Source organism: Schistosoma haematobium, chromosome 1 (genome assembly GCF_000699445.3).
Source record: "Schistosoma haematobium chromosome 1, whole genome shotgun sequence".
NCBI lineage: Eukaryota > Metazoa > Platyhelminthes > Trematoda > Strigeidida > Schistosomatidae > Schistosoma > Schistosoma haematobium.
This window is the reverse complement of record NC_067196.1, coordinates 2,916,013-2,942,076: the sequence shown is the minus strand read 5'-3', so window position 1 is coordinate 2,942,076 and position 26,064 is coordinate 2,916,013.

Sequence of the window (26,064 nt, the reverse complement as noted above, 5' to 3'; positions counted from 1 at the left end):
TTATTAAGGTCCAGGTAAAGTCAATCAATTTCAAGAGTTCAGAAATAGTCTTTTACAAAGATAAATTAGTATTAACTTTGCTATTCAGTTAAGAATTTATGTATCGATAGTTTTATTCATAAGTGAGAATATAGAACATGAATACTAAATGATTATTAAGTGTTCATATTACTTTGACTGTTTAGATTTTTCAATGAATATACAGTTTTAGATCTTGGATTACAATGAGCAATTTCACAGAACAATTCTCAACATGTGAAGGATTTTTTCTTTGACATGATGCTAATGTTCAAAGAATCCATACGTTTGACAACCAGTTTAATCTTCTTTTGAACTTTGAGTAATAATACTCTCTTCCACCCAATCATCTCAGCGGAGAACAACAGATCCACCATATTAATCACCAGCACATTCTGCACAACAGCTAAACAGATTTAAAACGCTCAGTTCAACAGAATTATTTCCAGCTGACTGGATGCAAATATGATTGATTATCGCTTCAATAGCACTGAATGACTGAGGTAAAAACTGAAAGTTTGAGGATTACTTGTCTTAAGCAAAATATTAGCAATTTATTAGACGATCAATCCACATCGTAGCTGATCACAGATTTCTACGACTTATCCATTTCAGTCAATTGTGAACATCTCTATCGCTTCAACACTGGATGCTTACTTTTGCGCCCATTACGATATGAATTTCATCCAGTAGTGTGGATTAGGGTAACTTCCTCTGCTTTCCAAAATCCATTCAACTTGGAAATAGGACGTTAGGCACCACAAACTAACTGGTAGAAACAATGAACATCATTTCTAAGACAGAAGAAAATCTCGGGAAGTACAATATGAGAAAATGCTAAGATGAACGTCGAAGGGATCTCATGATTTTGAAGTTTTGCATCAGCCAAAGCGGAAAGAGTCCGGAAACAACTAGACGTATTTAACTTCAAGAGCGAGCTACCAGAAAATAGTGACTTTTTGGAACTTCATTAATTTTTCGAGTTTTCTGATCAATATTATATGGTACAGTCGTTAAATAACTTTAATAATATGAATGAAAATATATCGACATCAGAAGATCAACTCCAAAGCTTCCCCATGCCCACTAGCTTTTCGAAAAACGAATTCATCATCCCTTACAGACTTTCCATTAAACAAGTCAACGAAGATGTAGAATGATCCAGTTGCATGCCAACAATGTGAAGAAATGATTGGTGGAAATCATTATCACTCCTAATCCACAAGCTCAACAGCTATTTTGTAGACAAAAAAACATGCCGGACGCCAAATAATGTCTATCAATGAGTAATATGTGCTGTGCTTCATGTAAACGTGTGAGGAACTTGTGTTTTTATTTAACTCAGCATGGTGAGTGAGGTTATGAGATCAGCATTATTAATTGCAATATTTGTTCTGTGAACGTGTCATCTTCTATCACTGATTAAAATTACGTAAAACACAGGGTATATATAACAGTGTTCAAAAGATCGTGTACTCAGTTATCACAATACATCAACAGATTTAGAGTGGCGATGAGAGCACAGTAAGTTGAAGTTTTGTTTCCATCGTCTGTTTGACATCGACTATTATCTGAGAATCAAGTAAAAGTGAAGTATTTCACTGATTGAATTTGAGAAAATAGTTGCATTCAAAACTATGTTACAAATATCGATCCTCCAAATTGTAGATTGCAGCTTGCAATGTCAAATTTATTCATCGACAATTCATTGAATGAATGATTTTATTTTGTCAAGTTACGTATAAAAATATTCCAGTCGATTAGGGATTTTCAGTGTCTTCGAATTTTTTTATGGATGTGTTTTAAACTTCATCGATCATTTTATTTGCAATTTGATTGCAGGTCACTGTATTTTTTTGTATCAACACTTGTAATCATCCTACGTATTGGATGCAGTACGGTTAATTTTGACTACTACTTATTCTCTACGACATGGCCACCATCGTTTTATCAAGTTAAAAAAGTAAGAAACGTTTCGTTTACATCAAATGTTGTCCGTTTCCATGAACGCAAATCTATTGATTCACGTTTAGCAGGTGAATTTTGTTTAGAAATACACAAAAAGATCAATGTTTAGTATTCTCTTCCCGTTCATGGATGCGGATCAGAGTCATTCGCTGATCAAGTGTTCATCATTTTGATATCCATGCACAGGTTTGTAATCACATTGTAAAAGCATTACTATATTTCACCGAACACGGAGATTTCATTCACGTTGAAACAGGTTGTTTGAATTTAAACATAATTATAGTCAATTTATTAGTCATGCAATCGCATTCCCAGTGTTTAGGTTGTAGATAAGTTATTTTGGGTGCATATATTATAGGTCAGCTTTGAAGGCAATTAACCGAAGCAACTTATTTCACCTCTGAAATTTATCTATTCAATTGAATCGCATTCGATAAGCGTCAAAAAATATTGTGTTCATACAAACCTTTGTTCAACTGAGTAATGATTATTAGAAATTCTCTCTTTTAGCGTGATCCACCGAAGGGATTGTCTGGCTTAACCATTCATGGATTGTGGTAAGATAACATTTGGTTTGTGAGCTGTGTGCATTAAAATGTTTCCAATTGTACACAAACAATAGCATGGAAATTTATCCAAAATTATCTGTGTCATCTTTTAATTTGCTGTAATTCATCTAATCACTATCACTACGATTTCACAATGAAAGCTTATCCGAAATACCTACAGGTTTTGACACTTCATCGCTGTACACTCATTTTAAACAGCGTTCTCGAAAATATTGAATTTATTATTTATCAAGCAGTGTTGAATTGTGAAATGGATACTGACCATTGACTCATCGTTTTCAGTACGTCCATGTTGATGACTGAATTCAGATTGTGGAGCTCATAGATCTGCTTCAGATAACTAGATGGTCAACACGCCACTGTTTTGCGGCAGATCAATAAGTTTTTTTACCATCGTGACAACAATACTGCAAGCTGTGAAGCAGTGTAATTTCGTTGACAATATCGAAATGATCACCTTTCAACTACTATGATGTAATTACTTCAAGTGATACACACGTTTCACAATGAAATTATAGATGCTTAGTGATAAATATGAATGATCATGTATGCAAAATATACAAGTCAGTGAATGCATGTAAATCTTCCGTTCATCAATGAATTCTGCATATCATTATTTTCAGGCCCCAAATTATCCCTGATGTGCAACCAAATTGTACCGCAACGGAACAGTTTAATATTACACTATTGAAGGTGAGTCAGATCCAAAGTTCAGCCTTATTAATTATTTTCTCACCACCTCCTATTGGTTGTCTGCAAGAATTCAGGTATTGATCGATTGTGTAGCAAAATTATCAAGTGGACGACTGAATTTCAAGCAGCCGCTGACTGTTAGTCATTGATCAGAAAGCTATTTGCTCTAAGCAGATAATGCTGAAGTTGAATCGATTTTGGATCGTCGAGCGACCATCATCACATGGTGGTTATAGGCTTAGAAGTTTACAATAATGCTGCCAGAAGATTGTTTGCAGATCAAAATTTTTTAAACTTGCTTGTTTGCATTACCTGTTTCAATGCAATCATTGAAAAAACCGTTCATTAAATTAATTACCTGATTCTATTTCAGAATCTACTAGACGATCTTAGAAATCTGTGGCCAAGTTTGAGTAACTACAGCAATCCAGAATCATTTTGGTAAGATACCTTATAATGTTATATAGTATAATGAAGTTCAGATGAAAATCTGTATTCTACAGAAAACAGAATGATCTGCAGGTTGTAATCAGTTATCGACGATATGCTTTGTTGAATGATAAGTGCGACCACAGTGACATAGGCTACCTTTAAATTGACGTCTTTAGAAGCTATCATGTTATCGTTACTATTACGGACGTATCTTCGAATAAATGTCAGTTGTGTGCAGGTCTTGTGAATAAAACACGACACCAAATGCAACTTACAATTGATAAATCACATTGTGCTGAATATTCAACATTCAGATGTTTCAAATTAGGGAACTTTCAACAAATAATAAAATCACGATGTTTGTCTTGGAATAGACTTTTAAGCCATTATCGTGTATCCTTCCAATGACATGTGGTTGTTGTATGAAAAGTTTTTTACCATGTTCAATTATAGGAAATATGAATTTGACAAACATGGTAAATGTGCACTACAGGACCCTCTAATCGGTAATCAAACACAGTACTTTAAATTTGGTATTGATCTGATGAAGAAGCTGAACCTACTAGAGTAAGTGATCATCGTTGTAATAAACATATGATTAAATTTATATAAAAACTTTGAAAATTGTGTGTCTCAGTGCCGATTGGAAATGTAGTCGGTCATATTGATCCCCATCACAATCCCAGTCAACCCGTGAAACGGACTAATCGTGTTAATTATAAACAGAAATGTTGTGGCCAACAAGTGGAAACTAGAATACCGTTTTTTCACTGAATTAAGGCTTTTCAATTGGTTACATTAATAAAGTTGAGAAGAGCATATAAATTGATATGCCTATCGGTTGGTCAAACGATCAATGTCTGATGAGTAAGAACTGGATGTTTATTGTCACTGTACAAGTGAATATTTGTTAAATCAAACTATTTCATCTCGCTTCTTTGTTTCTATTTGTTTTCTGTTACTTTAGTTCTCTGATGAAAAATAATATCACACCAGATGCTTCCAAAGAATATGAAGTACGTTTACTTGCCAATCGATAAATAGTCTGAGAAAATAAATCAAATCTCTCGGTCACACTAACATCTATGCTCGATTACATAGACGTTGGAATCTCAGTCAGTTCGAACGTCGGCCACATCTCTTATTATGCATGAGCAGAAAGAATGTGAACTTATTTAAAGGGAATAAGCCATTGAACGATCAGCCGTATCATCGTTCACTAATAAATAACGAATTTCTATTGAACTCAAATGAGATCTTTAAACTGAATCCAAGTAATACGAATGCTGTATAAAATCTGTCACAGTGATAAAAGATATTTAACTCAGGTGATTATTGAATGAATTTAATTTTACAGAACAACGGTTTAGAATTTCAGTGATTGACAAACAACAACAGTAATTTTGTTTCTAGTCTAGATAATTGACTATTACTTCATGAAACAACGTACACTTGAATACTTACATATCCGACACGATTAAGTGTATTTCAATCTTTTCATGTCAGAATCGTTAATTTTTCAGCTCCTGTCTTTCACAGTAAGCTAGCTGTGAACCACTACTACAAATAGTAGTATTAGAAGAAGAAGAAGTTTACTCTATATGTGGAGTGTGGGCTTTCATGTCTGGTCGCCTCTGTATGCGTCTACTACTTTACATTCGAAGACATAACCACGTCTCTTCATTTCTGTATCATATCCTAATGACTTTATCCAAAATTGTTTCGAACAGCACTTCATTTTATTTACCACTTCTATTGCTTTTGACTACTGTTACGAAAGCATTTGAATCAGCATACTTCGTTCACATTATAAATAAACTTCTGTTTTAACTTTCACAGACAAGCGATTTACGAAGCGTTTTGAAAAGAGAATTCGGTTATAACGGTTCTTTAAAGTGCACCGAAATAAAAAAAAAGGTTAGTGTATCAGTTATCAGTAATTGATTCCCTCACAGATGTAAACAAAACACGTCTACTTAACTTGCCACTCGACTTATTAAAACGAAATATATCTGGTAAATGGTATTTGAGTAAATTGTTAGTAAGAATGTAGTTAGATAATAAATGAAACTGATCCCAAATACCGAATGATATGAAGTGATATGATGGACCAACAAATTAACACATCCACAAACCATAACACAAACTTAAAAGACGCTTGACGCTAGTCAAGCAATCGATAAACGACAATATTCAACAGCCACTAGTGACATCCGTAAACCATAACTAGATTTTCACATGATGTTATTTGCTTGTATCTTTCCAGTGTATTTTAGGACTGCTATTGATCAGTTTCTTGTTGGCATATATGTATCATATGCGGGATGCCTCGATGTTGTCTTAATTTGCAAGCATCACAAGCAAAGATCAATAGTGACGATTAGTGGATGCACGCAACAGCACGTAAATTTACACATTACCCCAATGCACAAGCACAATGGCTCAGTAGTTAAGTGGGTAATGTGATGGTGTTTTGCGTGAAAGGTACAGGGTTCGAGACCTGAATTGAACATCAACTCTGAGATGCAAGTGTTTTCAGCTGAGGACTCACAAACGGGAAGAATCACGTGCCCTGGACTCCAATGCTAGTCGCTGTTCATCTTTGCCTATAACAACTAGATATTCCTGAATTGAAATAGGAAAATTGCAGTAAACTTACACGTTACATGTTGAATAAGGACTAGTGGACATCAGTGATTTACGAATTGTGCACAATGTTTAGCCCTAATGAAATGCGTAAACAAACAATCGTTCCATGTACATGGATTTTACCGAAAATCTTATATTGATTGATATCTTTGGAGCTGAATTTCATTGTGGACGTTGTTAAGTAATGTCTAAAATCTACCGGTCTCTCATTTTTGTAGAAAGGGGTGGGACGTCTGGAAGAGGTGCGTATTTGTTTGAATGTTTCGCACAACTACACGGACTGCCCGGTCCTTGGTAAATGTCCTGATAAGTTCATCTTTCCTCCATATCCAAAAAGTGAGAAATTTATAACAGTTAAATCTCATTATGTTAATTAATAAACTTTACTCATGTCCACTGTTTCTGTTATTTAATTTTTCTTGAGTAAAGATTAAGGGATAATAATGTGAGGGCAATTATATTAAATGTTTTACAATGAATAATAACGTGAAACCCTGAATTTATCCTGAAAACAGTAGTTGATAGATCTTACAAGTGATTCACATTGTAAAGAAAAATACTAAATGATGAATGTTGTTGCTTCACAATGACGAATTATTGCTAAGAATGATCTGACATTGTAACATCTGTCGATGAGTGGGATATTCAAAGGATCATGCATTATTTTCAACATATATATTTAAGATTGACTCACCCTATTCAGTCAACCTCATAATGATCATCTGAGTCCGAAAGTACCCGAGTTGTAGAATGAATTGAGTAGAAATCGATATATTCCGTTCACGTAACCATAAATGTCAGTCATCACCGTACGACAAATGATTCACTAATGAAATAGCAAACGTAAATAAGTTTACTCAATAAAGTTGGTATCTCTTCAGTTATAATGACTGCAATGCTGTATAACATCTGCTGTTTTAGCGCTCGCTAACTCATCGCAATGTAATATCGGTGAATCAGTGGACTCTTTAAAATAAGATGTTGTGAAGTACATGGTCAGAATTGTTCGAATATAGTGATTTAAATTCTGGAAACCGTTTCGCAAGCGTTATGAAATATATTCATGTCTTTGCAAGTGAGCCACAATAAATACACCTATCTGTATTTGTGAAGCCACAGTCTAAGCAAATAGACTAAAGTGATGATTGTCTGAAAAGGTCGAAGGATAACTAATCGTTTTGCTTCAAATGCGTTAACAAGTTACATAATGAAACCACATACGAGAATTGATGACTCATCTAATCGTAAGGATTTGGAATGGGAAATTTCACTTGTGGAATGTTGAATATGGTAAACGCTAGTTTACATTCATCTATAAATTCACTAAATCTAGTGCGTTGTTACCACCAGCTGACGATCAAATTAGCTTAGCAATGATATTCAGTTGTGATTTCGTTTGGAAGCAACATGTCATGTAAATTGAATGAGTTGATTCAAACACTGAACTTGTTGACGGTCACTGTTGAGAGGAATTCTGAAATATTTTCATTCATCATGGAAATACTTAAGTACTGACTATTTATGTATATCAGGTTATAAAACGCAACGCATGATTGTATTCTATTTTATAAGTGGATGATTATTTGATATGTTTTGTCTGGATGCTTGAATGTTTGCTTCCCTCCGTCAATTCACACACGAACTAGTGTTTAAAGGCTGATGGATAGGAGAAACGGAATTCTCGAATCCAGCAGGCGAGGCGAGCATAAACAAACGTAAATCAAATAATGAGATCTCATCATACGAGTGTTGAGGAGCAACCTGTGTTTGAGAACCATGTCTCAACATGTTATCTCAATCCAAATCGCATTTGATTACTTTATTCACTTCCATTCACGTTTTGAGATGATCTTTCCCAATCTCACTTACATAGGCAATACATGTGACCACGTCTTGTCTGATAATGCAGACAACGTTCAATTAAGATTACAAACAGTATTATTAGGATAGACAAAATGGAGACAATTTTGTACTTAAATGCTGTTGTGATATTGGTCCGCTTCGTCACGAAATGTGTTAGTCATTTGAGGTTATGTTAGTAACTTGGGTACTGGGCAGTTAAAACTCGTTATGTTACTGGCAAAGACTAACTATTATATAGAAATAAGGTTTGCAGTAGGCAAATAACGCGAGATACCGTGCATTAAACTTTCATGTGAAATGGAACAACAACTTAAATGATATTTATTGATCTGTAATTAGTAACAACACCTCGGTGTTTAGTCTCATTTTGTTTAGTGATGTAGCTGTTATTCTAGTTGTTCGGATACACCTGTGATCTGATGACATAGCGCACACCAAGAAGCATATTTAATGTATTATCGCTTCATCATTAACGAATATGAGTGGAATATTGTCGGATCATAAAATTGTTGTAGTCCGACGACAGTTTATAGCTTCATTTATACTTCTAGCATTGAACGATACGTCTGTGCAGTTACTGGATATAAGTGTTGTAATCTCATTATCAACAGATTGCTCGTAATTAGATACTGGTTGAGCGTGATTAAATACTATGCATATTATCGTGGTTATGTTTCGTTAATGGATCAACCCGTTAACCATTATCATATGAATCTAAACGGTGTTTGAAATCACTGAAATCTCATGAAGGCACAGCAAAGGAATGCAAGTTCATGCACTTTAAAAACGTTTACAATCATTTCGTGGTAAATGTACAAACCGTAGAAAGTAACAAAATAAATGCAAATAATATCAAAAACTATTTGCAAACTAAGTTTGCCGTCTCTATCACTACTCGCTTTTGAGAATTCCTTTGAAATGTCCGAAACCTGAGCTATGGTTGTGGAGCATGTTGACATTGTGGCAGGTTTCCTCACACTCATCGGAAAACAGAAAACAGCTTAATAAATAGTCCTGCTTTACCGGAAAAGTCTATTTTGCTAGATTACGCTACTCTCAATGAACTACTGTTAGACTACGTCATCCCAATCCTGTGCGTACTAATGGTTATGCAGATAACTCATTGAGAATTTGCGATACAGTTCATGAGGACAGGTACGAGTTTGGTCAATGTTAGTCCTGTGGCAGGTTCTACTCATTTATTTCATTTGTTTTTCGTACTTTTAAATGTTTTAAATGTGGTGAGGTTGGACACATTCAGTCAGTTTGTAATACCACAGTTTTTTCCGCCTCAAATCATGCTAAACAGAGGAAGAAGTCCAAGCTTTGAATGAGAAGTCTATTCCGCAAAACAGCCAGAAACGAGCGGTAACAACAAACACAATTCAGAACATATGTTTATATATATAGTGCAAACCGTCCTGCGGGAAAATTACCAAATAGCATACTAAAGGACGCAACGGACCAATAGTGTTTAAGATATTTCTCAGTGGGAAATACGACATGAAGGTGACAAGAGAGCCTTTGGCGCGAAAACAGAGAAATTCAAATTTTCTAAATAAAATCAGGAACCTAGGACTTTTTCCAAGTGAGTTCGGGGGGTCTAACGTCCTCAACGAATTTCGATCCTATCATGATGGGTCACATGGCACTCCAGGGTTAAGTGAAACTCAGATTGATTGTGAGACAAAAGTTTCTAATCAACCGAATTCTTATCAGATTTCTCATGTTATTGTACCAGCTATGGTTTTCTTAATGATTCACATATTTTTGATGAAATTTCTTATAAATCTGAGGAAAGTACGTTGAGTGAATCAAATCACGATACAGTTTTCGAAGATGCTGGTTTTTATCATGATTCGTCAATCGTCAGTGAAATTCCTAATAAATTTGAGGAAAATACTTCAGTAGAATGAAATCCTGATAGCGATGCGAAGCAACAGTCATGAATGAGCTCGATTTTGATTAATGTTCGGATGATTTCATATCCACTATTGTTTATCGTTATCATGAGGTCACTTCTAATGAATACTCCAGTTAATGTGCAAAATATGTTTTATGCAGCTACATCATTTATAACTTGAGATATGGAGATCCAACATAAATTCGTTGATGACGATAGTGTTGGAAAGTCTTTGATTCAAAATCGAGATATTAGTGGTTTCGCAACACAACCAACATGGTGACTGTATTCAAATCCTAAGCACAGGTGAGTTCACTCTTACTTAAGCAACTGTGTACATGTAATCGTTTCAAAATGTTGCAGTTATTTATTATACCCTTATGGGCCGCGGTAGTGTTACATTGGTTTTCAGGAGAACCGGATACCATTTAGACTTCCATGTGACAACCTAGACAGTACAGCCCAATCCCATTTGCAGAAGAGCCAGACACCATTCATGCTTGAATTTTATAACGCGAGCAGTACAGCTCAATCACAGCAGAGTCAGACACTATATAGGCTTTAGAACTACAATCTCGATAGTAGAGTTCAATACTCTGGCTCAACCACACAGATAACAAGTACCCTGAAGGATCATTCGCATCATTCATATACACATCCACATCAAATGTACAATGACCGCGTAAATCAGTTATCCACAGCATGAACAGGCCAAAGTTGACCCATTCCGCTTACTCGGCAGTCAAACTCATCAATTTTGGTAATGGCGATATGCCTTACATTGTCCCATGGGCAATGGCCGTCGGGAACACTGAAAAGCAACCGCCAGTGGGAATGAAATCAGTTAACCACCAAACCAGTTTTGTGAATGAACAGTCAGAACAACTTGCCAAACTAATGCCAAACCTTTCACAAAATCGATGGCGAACTTCCAGTCTCATATGAGACCTTCAGCTCTACATAGCAATATAGATTATACTCAAACAGTATATATGTAGACTAGTAAAAAATAGCCCAGTCTGAAGCGTTAAGGCTTAAATAACGTGTAGGAATACAAATACAAGATCATCAAAAACGGATCTTACATAGACTAGTAAACGAAATAGACTAGCCTGAAGGATTAGGGCTTAAATAACACTTGAAAAACATCGTTTTGTACAGGAACACAAATGCAAGACCACCCAGATCATCTTTATTGCATTTGTGAAATCTTCATTTTTCCGACTTTTCAGAACCTGAGTCAGGGGTAGTATTCCTTTTAAATATAACCCAATCATTTTATATAAATACCACGTTGCCAACAAAGTGCCTTGGTACTACTAATGCTTTGATGCAATTATTTGGTCTAGTAGGAGTTATGAGTGAGCATGAGCGGGCAACGTGGGTCAAGTTGGATTCCTTATTGGTGCTCAAAATAATTATGTTTCGGCTAACTAAGTTGAGTTTGGGGCACAAATATCAGCTGTAAAAATGGTATATTTTAGACAATTGTGCTTTATACACAAGCAGATTAGACCATATCATACCATAAAAGAAAAATAGTCATCATTACACAAGACCAAGCTAATAATGGCTGTGTGTGCGACAGGATAACTAAAAATTCGGTAATAAGTCAAGAACGGTAAATCGCGTAATAGTGGAGAATAAGTCAGACGAAAACGTTTCAAAACAGAAGTGTGAATATAAATATAAATAATCTATCGAAATTTTCAGATTACCCATTTGAGATACATGAAAAGTCGAAGTTCACAAAGCAATTATTTGTATAAAATCGAGATTCTTCATTGAATGGTGTACACAAATTAGTTATAAACCTCAAGTTGAAAGGTGTCTGTGGCATTTACGGCGTCTTTTTGTCTGAAATAAAAAGTCTTCAATAGTGCAAAACACAGCTGTTAGCTGTGTCTAAACTTGGTAGAACTTTGTTTATAGGCGAAAGCTTAACCAATAACACCGCTCCCTCTCTCTTTCCTTACTCTTACTGTTTATATATTTAGAGTTAAGACATTCCAAAGCGACAATGGTACAATTTGATCTGTCCTCAGTCACACTGAAAAATCTTTCTACACTCTAACACTCAATCGTCTATTCCTTTTAATAAACAAGTCTTGCGTAAGTCTCTGGTGCATATATTTCTCGTTCACCATTCTCATGAATAGCAGTTGTATTTAAAGTCTTGATGTAACTGATTAAAGTATAAGATTGAAATAATTTTCGCTCGTAATTGACCAAGAATCTGACACGATCCAGCATCTAATAGATATCTTATAAAGACATTTGATAAGAGGCTTTAAATGAAAATAGATGCGACAAGCGACAACTATCAGTGAATATTGTAGCTAATCCAACATCAACATGATAATCCAACGAAAATATATTTCATCCAGTATCTTGACTTACTAATATATCCACTAAATAAATGTCGAGACGTCAAGGGATTTCTTGTTGCTTATACTGTGCATTAGAATCGCGTATACCACCTAATCGACTAATCAGTGTTCGTGAACATGGTTTATTTAAATTAGAATTCCCTTGTCCTAAAAGTGAAAATCGTCTTGAAGCTCTTAAAAGATATAAACAATTATAACGTCATGCCAATGTTTCCAATAAATTTTGACCAGTTCGATCAAACTATTGATACAAATCTTGATCCAATTTAGATTTAACCTTGTCTGGGTGTAAAGGATGAATAAATTCACAATTTTCAACACTTTGTGTTAGCCACAAATATGAATTGAAATGCTGATCGATTTACTAGTGACAAGAATCGCATTAGTTTGGTTTGAGGTGATAAACCTTGAAATCATTTCATAACACAGTAGGTCATACTTAACATACTACAAGCGACCCTTTCTGCCTCAACAAAGAATTCCTGATATGAATGTCTAGATGACTATTTTGGAAGTGTTGATTAAAAAAACTGGAGGCAATGTTGAACGCTAAATGTCGTATAACCAACGTTACTTCGTGGTCTGCATGAAGTGCGTAAGGGAACACTTTATATACTAATACTCCACTCCTTAAAACACGACATACATCACATAAGCTGGCTAAAACTTGTCATCTCGACCAAAGTTCTTGAGTTCGTAAAACCAACCGAGTAATTGTCAACGAATGAACGGAGGATAACCATGTGGGAGACTGATGATTACTGGTAAGATCAAAATGGGTATCCACGCGTCTGTAACTCGATATAAGCTCGTCTTAATTGACCATCCTGATTACAAATCTCAAGGAGTATTATTATTCCTTCCAAAATCACAAGTAAAACCATCGATTCTGAGACCGTGAGTTTATTGCATACTGCTTTCAAAACATTTTGGTTCAACAAATATGCACACCGTGAAAGAGGCCAGTATTTAAGACAGACAATTTTTTAAAAATCCTTGTATCATTTTTTTGATGGTTGTGGTGGTACTCTTATTTTGAGCCCCTTACAGTAGGACTGTCTTGACGTTCGTATTGAAGATTCTGAATTCCATGTTGGCTGAGAGTTGTTTTGAGTTTCGCGAGTTCATCAAGTGTAGGAATTCTTTCCTGCATCGGATTCTCCTCGTTCACCGATGATGCTACCCACATACGTGAACGCTTCCAACTCTTCTAGAGTTCCTCCATCAAGTGAAGTTGAGTTGGTGCTCTCCATGTTGTATTTGAGGATTGTGGTTTTTCTCTTGTGTATGTGAGAGGGCTATTGCTGCAGAGGATGCTGCTACACTAGCTGTCTTCATCTGCATTTGTTCGCTTGTATGGGATAGAAGAGCTAGGTCATCTGGGAAGGTCGAATCTTCTAATTGATTCCAAATTGCACATTGTATTCCAAGTTTCTTCGCAGATGTCGAAAACTTCATGATCCAGTAAACCACCAGAAAAAAGAAAGAGAGAGATTAAGCAGGCTTGCCTTACTCCTGATCTTACTTGGAATACATCTTTCAGCTGTCCTTCATCCACCGCTTTGGACTGTATTCCGTCGTATAAATTCTTTAAGATGTTGACGATCTTTCCAGATACACTGTAGTGTTTAGTAAGTTTCCACAACGTCCTTCCATCGACACTGTCAAATGTTTTCTTATAATAAAGAAATTTTATGTATAATCCGAGTTCCATCCAATTGATTGTTCAACGATTATCTGTGGTGTTGTTGTTTGGTCTATGCACGACTGATCTTTACGGAATAGTGGTGTTTGAATGAATTTATGATTCCTTTGTACTTGTTGAATGCTTGATTTCGAATTCCAAATACAGTACACTCTTTCGTGCTTATCTAGTTCTTCCTGATTCGATTACGTCATTTCGGGGATTCTTAATTTTTACTTTAATTCAAATACTTCTAAATATCACATTGACATCTATAGGAATGTCTGCATGTGATGCTTTGATGTCTGTTGGATTCAACAAAATGGTTTCCTCAACTGTTTCGCTGGATATTATAGCCATCCGTTCAGCTGACCTTCAACTCTTGCGAATGGTATGCCTTCTATATTCTTGATCTGTCTCTCTGATTTACTATATTTACCTGCCACTTTCTTCGCTACGTCATGAAGCTGTTTCATATTTCCCTCTCATTCAGCTTCTTCTGGTGTCGTTGATAGTTCTTCAAGGTATTTCTGCTTGTCGGCTCCAAAGCTCCTCTTTATTTGCTTGTTTGATTCAGTGTACTCAGCCTCTTCGTTGATGTTCTCTACTATTACCGGCTGCTGTTAATTGCAGACTTATTGCTCTCCCTTCCTTGAATCTTCTTCAGTGTTTTGATTCATATCCGTTCCATATGATGGTGCTGTAGTAAACAAGAACACATGCGGGAACAACGAAATGTATTTAAAAGCGTAAAATTTGAAAATTTTTCATTCAATAATTCATTTACAAAATGTCAGTCAACCATTCTAGACTTCATTTTTCTCTCGTTTCCACACCAACCACCCTCTGGTCTCATTCTCTGTTCTTTCGTGTTCCCAACCTTCTGAAACCAGGCATTTCACTTTCCACTGATGATACCTTCTAATTATACCCGCCGACATCAGTAGCACACGTAAGAATGCTACTTTGATGAACAGAGGTAACACAGTAACACATACGATTCCATAAATAACAAGTATTGTGTCGGTTGAGTAATAACTCAGATGTAACGATCTCAAACATCATAATATTATTCGGCTACAATTTAGGGTAATAACTAATAAATAACAGTCTGAATTTATTGATATTTAAGCATTGACGCGCAACACTGAATGTCTTCATTTAGAGTCTCACATGTGGAAACGTGTATTAGGAGTCTCAAACTAGCACGAAATGGCTGTTCAGTGCTGCCAGGTTTACAATAGTGGTTTAAAATTGATCGGTTCATGATTTCAATTGATACTGACTTTGTCAGATTACATGTCTTCTTTAAACTCAACGTTTTTTGAGATGATTTGTATGTTATTAAAGGTCACATCACTACTCTATTCGATGTGGACAACTCAAGGTGTGATTATTGTCAAAATGTCCATTCGTTCTGTCAAAATGTCCTAAAACTCATCCCATTTTGCCTATATGCTTCAAACTGAACATTTATTTTCTGTTTTAAACTAGCAAATAACCAGTACGTAAATCATCTATGGTACTAGAATGATTGAGTTGAACTCAAAGGTTTCTTCAAAATACCATCGACGACATACTTTCTGTGAAACGAATAGAAATTATGTGACTGAGCAAGAACACGAATAAACTTCAATTTCTTGAATTACACACTCAATAGTACTTCAAGTGTTCTTCACTAAACGCTTCGTCCATATTCACTGTCTCAGAATTATTTGTCTTACAACTACGATTGAAATAGAAAACGATCCAGCTGAACTGTATAGTTGACATTGTGAATCGAGATAAATCCAACAACCATTGAAATCTTTCAACCAGTGTACAACTGTAGGTCTGTAACAGCTCAGGTTGGTTGGTTAAGAGTTGACCTCAAACAACCAAGCATATGCTAAAACAGTATTGTTCAAGTATTCATTCACTTCCTTATTTTTTATAAGCGTTATATTCCCTATTATCTTATATTGAATGTTTAGAGCCTTTGTTTGTCTGAACAGATAATCCCACGCTCCACTGTGACTGCGCGAAGATCGAAATAAAGACCCATTCACTACTTCTCTGGTTTCTTCTATCAATAGCACGAGGGTTACCTTAAGGCACGAAAGTGGTGATCCCTTTTTGAGCACAAATTTAACCTCATTTCTGTTATTAACATTTTTTTTTACTTAATCGTAAAAGTAGACCTGATTATCCGTAAACTAATTTGAGTATATAACTAGTTTATTCCGTATTATCTTAAGTTATTCGTGTTATAGTAACCATTTTTCGTGCTAACTTTATTGCTATATTTGTCACATACTCCATGTCAAACTCAATAGAAACCCATAATCTGGAGGATTCGTCACCAGTGGAGATAGACACTGTTATGACTACGAAATCCCGACTTCCAGAATTTGATCGTAGTGATCCTGAGTTGTGGTTTGCTCAACTAGAGAATTATTTCACGAGACACATTATCAAATCTGAAGGGATTCGCTATAGAGACTTGTGTTCTATCCTTCCTCCTTCAGTCGCCAAAAAAGTCCGTGACTTGATTTTATGTCCACCATCACCAAAACCATACACCATCTTAAGACGAGAGATAATGAACCGTTTATCATTATCAGATAGTCAAAGAATCCAAAGACGTTTTCAAGGTGAAACACTAGGTGATCGGTCGCCGTCACAGTTTTCACGTCACCTCCAAGTCTTAGTGGGTGATAACACAGTGGGTAAAGCAGTCCTAAAACAAGGATGGATACAAGCTCTCCCATGCTACGTCCAACACTGTTTGGATGCACAAGATCCTGAAACCTCATTATCTCATTTAGCACATATAGCCGATAGAATAATGGAAAGAGGTCATCCAACTGGATCAGGCACAATAAATCCCACACAAAAAGTAGAATCAGCAAACGACCCCGTCATAGAAGAACTCATTGCGAGTGTTAAGAGTCTCACTGAGGCTGTCACCAGAATGCAAATGGGTCATAGAAACAGGAGCAGGTCACCACAACGACCACGATCCATATCAAAAAACAGGTCACAAATGTGGTACCACTGGAAGTTTGGTGTCAACTCAACCGAGTGCATGCAACCATGCGCCTGGCCTAAACATAATTCTAAGACAGCGGGAAACGAGTAACCCCTCCCCAGGTCGCGACGACTGAGGAGGGGCGCCTAAACAGTCGCTTGTTTTATGTTAGAGATAGAAACTCTGGCTTGAATTTCTTGGTGGATACTGGCGCTGCTCTTAGCATCATCCCTCAAAATAAAACTGAGATTAGTCGAGAAACATCACCAATTACACTTCAAGCTGCAAATAAAACTAAAACTGCGACGTTTGGGCAGAAAAATTTAACCCTAGATTTGGGGTTCAGGAGGCAATTCCCTTGGGTTTTCACGGTAGCCGACTTGGAACTGGCAATACTGGGGATGGACTTTCTAGAGAGATACGAATTTCTATTTGACACCAAGAAACGGCGATTAACACTAAAAGAAACTTCGTATTACACAAAAGGCAAAGAAAGTCACATCAGCTCTCTTAACTTGATTCAAACTCCTCCAGTAACAACAGCGAAATTCCAAGATATACTCGCGGAATTTCCAAACTTAACTAAACCAAACCCACAGCCTTCTAAAGACAAACTAAAAGTGAGTCACACTATCAAAACCGAAGGTGCACCGGTGTTTGCAAAACCCAGGAGACTAGCACCAGATAAACTCAAAATCGCTAGGGCCGAGTTTGATTATATGCTACAATTGGGTATTATCCGTCCCTTTGATAGTCAATGGGCATCCCCCTGCATATGGTCCCAAAGAAGAATGAAGGTGACTGGCGACCGTGTGGGGATTACAGAGCCCTCAACCGTCAAACCGTACCAGATAGGTACCCAATACCGCATATCCAAGATTTCACAAACGGTTTACAGGGTATGAACATATTCACTAAAATTGACTTAGTCAGGGCATATCACAATATCCCAGTGGCTGATGAAGATATTCCCAAGACAGCTATTACAACACCCTTTGGCTTATTCGAGTTTGTACGCATGCCATTCGGCCTGAGAAATGCGGCACAGACATTTCAAAGATTCATAGACAACCTACTTCGAGATATGCCATTTGCGCAGGGGTATATAGACGACTTGTTAATTGCCAGCCCCGATTTGCAATCACACGAACAGCATGTACAAACAGTGTTGAAAAGACTGGATGAACATGGAATAAACATACATCAAAGTAAGTGTGTTTTTGGTGTTCAAACTTTAGAATTTCTCGGTCACACAATAAGCCCAGAAGGGATTAAACCGATCAAAAAAGAATTAGACACCATGAGACAATACCCCATACCTAGTTCTCTAACACAACTGAGAAGTTTTCTAGGTCTAATTAACTTTTATCGCAGACTCATACCAGGTTGTGCACAATTAATGCAACCTTTGACAGATTCACTCAAAGGAAAACCAAAAGAATTCAAACTGTCTTCTGACGCCGTCGAAGCTATTAAACAGCTTAAAGATAAATTAGCTCAAGCAACTACATTGATATATCCGAATTCTCTTTCCCCACTTGCTTTGATGGTGGATGCTTCAGATAAAGCAGTAGGCGGTACCCTTAACCAACTGGTTAAAACGCCTGGAAACCAATTGCTTTCTTCTCAAAAAGACTCGCTCCAGCAGAGACAAGGTATTCTACCTTCGGGCGAGAACTTCTTGCAATCTACCTAACCATTAAACACTTCCGACATATGTTAGAAGGCAGGGAATTTATAGTCTTTACGGATCACAAACCACTAACGAATGCACTAAAAGCGAGAGCTGATAATTACTCACCTCGAGAAGTCTGACACCTTGACTATATATCACAGTTCACAAGCGATATCCGACATGTCAAAGGTCAGGACAATCAGGCGGCAGATGCTTTATCTAGGCTAGAAATGAACGTGCTACAGCAGTCCACAGTAAACTTCGAGACGTTGAGAAACGAACAAGAGCAGGATCTAGAATTACAAAACCTGCTTAAAACAAACAATTCAAGTCTTAATTTAAAACAGTTCCCATCACCTGTCGATGGTATTCTAATCTACTGTGACACGACCAAGGCAATTCCGCGACCTTTCGTTCCCAAAAGTATGCGAAAGTTGATATATAATAACTTTCATTCTTTGTCTCATCCTGGCGCAAAAGCTTCAACAAAACTAATCAATGCCAGATATATATGGCCGAATTTACAGAAGGATGTACACAAATGTGTTAGAGAGTGTTCAGCATGCCAACAATCAAAGATTAATCGTCACACGAATTCACCCATAGGTGTTTTCTCGCAACCAGATGCACGTTTTGCCCATGTGCATATCGACTTGGTAGGTCCTTTACCACGTTCAAACGGTTTTAATTATATTTTTACATGCATTGATCGATTTACCAGATTCCCTTTAGCCATCCCGATAGCGGATATCACAGCGGAAACAGTAGCCAAGGTTTTCATGCAGAACTGGGTAAACATTTTTGGTACACCCATAACAATAACGACGGATAGAGGAGCGCAATTCGAATCCGAACTATTTAATAACTTGGCTAAACTTCTGGGCTCCAATAGGATACGCTGCACTGCATATCATCCTCAGGCTAATGGGATGGTAGGACGTTTTCACCTTCAGCTAAAAACCGCCCTTATATCTCACTCGAACCCCAATCAGTGGACAGAATCCCTACCATTAGTTATGTTGGGAATACGAACATCTGTCAAAACTGACGCATAGTGTTCAGCTGCGGAACTGGTTTTCGGAACAACTCTGAGACTACCAGGTGAATTTGTTAACCCTAATACTAACAGTCAAAAACTTAATTTAGAAAATTATGTAGATCAACTACGGGACCACATGTCTAAACTTAGGCCGATTAATACTCGTGAAAAATCGCGCGCCGTACATATACCTAAAGACCTAAGCAATTGCACGCACGTCTGGATAAGATGTGACAAAATAAAAGCACCACTCAGTCCTCCATTTGAAGGTCCTTTCAAAGTCGTCTCAAGAAAATCTAAATATTTCGTGATAGAAAAACATGGAAACATCGACACAGTAAGTATTGATAGGCTAAAGCCGGCTTATCTAGATCATGAACCACCATATGTGTTGTTAGATCGTTTAACTGACAAATCCATCACGGAATCGAAACGTAAAGATGATAAATCTTTACAAATGACTAAAACTGTTCGCTGGGCACATCCAATTAGTCAGTCAAGGATGTTGACAGTTTCGGCTGCAGGATAAAATCTAACCACGTAGCTAATCACAACCCGCATCTACTTAAAAATAATTTTTTTCCCTCATTCCGCCTCACCGACAACTCCTCAGACCTTTTACCTTTGATAAATAAGTGTTATGTTAAATTTTTTTTTAAATACTGAACACATAAGCTAGGTATTCCGAAGTGATGGCTGAGGATTTTAATCAAACTCATACAACTAACACTGGCAAATACAACGAATTCAAAAAGCAACCCAGGCGAGTTTTATAATTTCTTTTTCTGGTTAATTAACTATGTTGGCTGTACTTCTTATATATTTATATACATTTTTCACGTAGACTGGCTATACATATATACCATATGAACTACTTCTAAAAGTTTTCGGTTGAGGATATGTTTAGTAGCTTGATACGATTAATACTACTATTAATAAGTGGTTTTTTAGACAAAACATTTTGGATTAAACCATGGTCAAGTACTTATTAAAGTTCTCTTTTTTTCATGTTTAGGAAACTTACGTAATGACTTAACCAGTTTTCCTGCAGCATGCTTTTTAGTGTGATCATATAACCCATCTTTATTAGCAATATTCAGATTTTTTTTAAATTTCTGACATTTAAGAGTCAATAACCGTGAAGATATAGTACAGTGCGTTACTGTAAGGTTACTATGTTAGCCGCATTGATTCCACATACCTAATTTTAAACACAACTTATAAGGGAACTGTTTAGTAATCATAACATTCAACTGACGATATGAATATCACGACTATGCTAACGTTAAACCAATTATTATTAGTGGCCCATACAAAGTCCTGGGACTTAACATTAGCGTAATAAAAAAGACATTTTATGTCAATAACTGATATATATATATATTCATTGGTTTAAATATAACGTAAAATGGAAATTTACTAAAGTTGTAGTTTTTTTTTCTATAGTAATAATATTAATGTAAACAAAGAACCTATACTTTTCCAATATGGCACTTTGATATATCAATCTGTCCTCTTGTCATTTTTTCTCTCATATGTGAGCGACTTACGGGCAACAAACATCGTATTGAAGGTGGGTCAGGTGAACAAAAACGCAGGCCCCACACGCACTCGAACCTCTGCCCTCCTGAATGATAGACCGCGTGCTTAGCCGTTAAGCCACATCAGACCACGGAGGAAGTGACTTCAATATTTCCTTACACCAATTAATCACTCATAATACTAATGAGTAATAGGACTTACACACTTCTGAGGTGCAAACCAATTCGTTACTTGGATGAATTGACGAAATATTGCTTCAATATATCATGCATACCTAAATCAAACCAGAAAAGGGTATTTGACACAACTGTACTTGATCCGCATACTCTACACAATTTTTTTTGCTTCTTAACCGTATATTCTTATCCGTTTTGTGGAGTATTCTGATGCACCCTTGGTTACGCACCTAGTTGTAAGAGGCGGTCACCACAGGCTCTAGGTCATGCATTTGATCGATTTTGTCGAAGAGTCCAACTTCTAGCAAGTTCACCCTTTTACATATATGCATTACAAAAGAGTATTTTTTTGTTTTCATGGTTTTTCGTGCACAAGATATCTACACTATGTCTATTTCCTTCCAGAATGCCAGTCCGTTCTGGAGGCCAAGCACTTACATGGAACCGAACAATTATCAATTACATTTATGTATTTCCATTTTGTATCTTATTATTTTATGCAGGCAGTGGAGCAGTTCTTCAGGTTTGCTTGATTTTCACCATTACCTTTGAAGTAGATTCTTCTTTACCTTTTACTTGAGGGCGACTCAAGAGGCAGGTGAGTAAACACCTGATAGCCGGTCTGAGCATGGAAAAAACGTACCTCACCAACATGGTGTTGGGTAGCCCGCTCGCGGCACTTCCTCAGATATTCTTATTTCACATTCTCACACTTTCTCTTTCAAGGATGCAGCAAACCGTCAGCGATAGTTGTAGAAGAGATCATATGCTACAAAATAAGATGACAAGCTAGTAAATGAAGAGACATCCATGGACTATCGTTGACAGCGTTAGTCGTAACTGATTGTAAGTCAAATAGTGAGTGAGTTGATAATTTTCCCTTGGGATGAGAAATAGAACTAAGGTGTTTTCGATAGATAGGTTAATCGAACCGACGTTCCTACGGAAGTCGATTCTAGGGGGAAGCTAATGTAACAGCTCAGGTTGGTTGGTTAAGAGTTGACCTCAAACAACCAAGCATATGCTAAAACAGTATTGTTCAAGTATTCATTCACTTCCTTATTTTTTATAAGCGTTATATTCCCTATTATCTTATATTGAATGTTTAGAGCCTTTGTTTGTCTGAACAGATAATCCCACGCTCCACTGTGACTGCGCGAAGATCGAAATAAAGACCCATTCACTACTTCTCTGGTTTCTTCTATCAATAGCACGAGGGTTACCTTAAGGCACGAAAGGACCTCCATTAACAGTCACTGATTATTCTCCTGAAATCCCTTGCCAATCAGTTGATCGTATCATAAGAACACAAAATTGTGTCTGACAGACGATGTAAAACACGTTCACAGCATTCGTCGCGTCATGTGAATTATCACTCATCAATTTTATGCTAATGGCATACACGATTTTCAATTTTAGGTTTGTACTACTGTGAAATGTATTAAGTATTAGTCTGAACAAATTGCAGCAAAACACTCGTGATCTCCCCATACATTTATTAATTTTGTTTCTTGTATCGCTACTATTGCACATCCATTCATAAAACTTTGCATTTCCTTTTCAAGCTGCATATTTTACATTTCCAAGAAACTTCAAACTAACACTTCCTATATGTTTAGTCTATCTGTTACATTTTAATGAATTATCTCAGAATTAATAACGATAAACCCTTGGTGTTGTTTGCCTGTATCTTCCCAATTTTTTGTGGGACTGCAATTGATCAATCTCTTGTTTGCATATAAGTATTCTGTGCGGATTGCCTCGATATCACATTAATTCACAAGCATTCTAAGGAAAGATGGACAGTGGGTAACAGTGGAATCCACGATGCGCGTTTCGATTATTGTTGAGATTCATCGATTGTATGTACCTGCATCCCATAATACAAGTTCACTCCGGGTTCGTGTCCTGGATTCCACTGCCAGCCGCCAACCATCTCTTCTCATAATGCTTTTGAATCAAGGTGATATCGTGGCAATCCTCACAGGAAGCATATATGCAAATAAGAGACTGACGAATTGTAATACTTAACATCACTGGGAAGATTCAAGTAAAAAACAAAAAGTGGATTTAAACTTGGACAGACTTTACAAATAAATCAGTAATAATTCAACCCATTATCAGATCCTCACTTAATTGTTATTAAGGTCCAGGTAAAGTCAATCAATTTCAAGAGTTCAGAAATAGTCTTTTACAAAGATAAATTAGTATTAACTTTGCTATTCAGTTAAGAATTTATGTATCGATAGTTTTATTCATAAGTGAGAATATAGAACATGAATACTAAATGATTATTAAGTGTTCATATTACTTTGACTGTTTAGATTTTTCAATGAATATACAGTTTTAGATCTTGGATTACAATGAGCAATTTCACAGAACAATTCTCAACATGTGAAGGATTTTTTCTTTGACATGATGCTAATGTTCAAAGAATCCATACGTTTGACAACCAGTTTAATCTTCTTTTGAACTTTGAGTAATAATACTCTCTTCCACCCAATCATCTCAGCGGAGAACAACAGATCCACCATATTAATCACCAGCACATTCTGCACAACAGCTAAACAGATTTAAAACGCTCAGTTCAACAGAATTATTTCCAGCTGACTGGATGCAAATATGATTGATTATCGCTTCAATAGCACTGAATGACTGAGGTAAAAACTGAAAGTTTGAGGATTACTTGTCTTAAGCAAAATATTAGCAATTTATTAGACAATCAATCCACATCGTAGCTGATCACAGATTTCTACGACTTATCCATTTCAGTCAATTGTGAACATCTCTATCGCTTCAACACTGGATGCTTACTTTTGCGCCCATTACGATATGAATTTCATCCAGTAGTGTGGATTGGGGTAACTTCCTCTGCTTTCCAAAATCCATTCAACTTGGAAATAGGACGTTAGGCACCACAAACTAACTGGTAGAAACAATGAACATCATTTCCAAGACAGAAGAAAATCTCGGGAAGTACAATATGAGAAAATGCTAAGATGAATGTCGAAGAGATCTCATGATTTTGAAGTTTTGCATCAGCCAAAGCGGAAAGAGTCCGGAATCAACTACGCGTGTATAACTGCAGGACCAACCTACCGGGAAGTAGTGATTTTTTGGAAATTCATTAGTTTTCCGAGTTTTCTGATCAATATCATATGGTACAATCGTTGAACAATATTAACAATACGAATGAAAGTATAGTGACATCAGAAGATCCATCCTAAAATTTTCTCATGCACATTGGTTTTTCGACAAATTAATCCATCATCCCTAACAGACTGTGCATTAAACAAGTCAACGAAGATGTAGAAAGATCCAGTTGCATTCCGACAATGTCGAGAAATGATTGGTGGAGATCATAATCATTCCTAATACGCAAGCTTGACGGCTATTTTTTAAACCAATAGCAAAATGATCTCTTTGATCGAAGCGAACACCATGTTGACTCAGATGCTACGTTAAATCGAAGCAAAAAGGCGTAAGTAAACATTTAAAAAGCACAAGCAGTACATATATCTTTGAGATGGACCATAGTGTGTGAATAATTGAATAAAATCACCAGTCCATGAAAAACTTGGAAGCCCTATACGACCAATTCGTGCTCCTATAGAACTACTCAACGTGTTTGCTCCACTGGTCACGGATTATCACTAGAAATGAGAAAATAAACGAATACATATATTAGTCGATTTAATTGGTATTCTTTACCTGAATAACTAGGATAACGCGAATGCATTTGAAGCAAACGGTACTGATTTTGAGTGAAAGAGAGAACATCAATTCAGATATGCAGGCACATCAAGATAAATAGTTCGGATAGGAGAACGAACGCGCACGATGCATTCTACTGACAGACAATATTCAACTTTTTCCTAAAATGTTGATGAAGTTTAAAAATCGAATCAAAGACGTCAACGTATTGGCAAATATATGCGTCATCTTCGGTCAAGCACTGAATCAAGTGAACAACAAAGTCAATAAAAGAAAAAAACGAGATTGAGAGCATTCGACAATTTTGTCTGTGAGAAGAAACGACTAGCTCCTCATTCCAAAAATAAAGAATGGTTTATCACTCTTACCTGATTTGTAGATAACAGTAATTGTCAAACAGGCAATAAAAACAAGACCTCAACTCACTGTACTCTCATCATCAATTCAAATCTGCTGATGTATTGTGATAACTGAGCACACAATCTTTCCAACACTGTTATATATACACTGAAATTTACATGATTTTAACCAGTGAAAGAAGATGGCACGTTTGCAGAACACATAATGTAATTATTAATACTGATCTCATAATCTCATATAATCTCACTCACCGTGCTCAGTTCCGTAAAAACACGATTTCTTTACACGTTTACATGAAGCACATCACGTGATACTCATTGACGGTCCTCGTTTTTCTCCATGTATGTTTCTAGTCGGATCCAATTCATCAAACCATGAA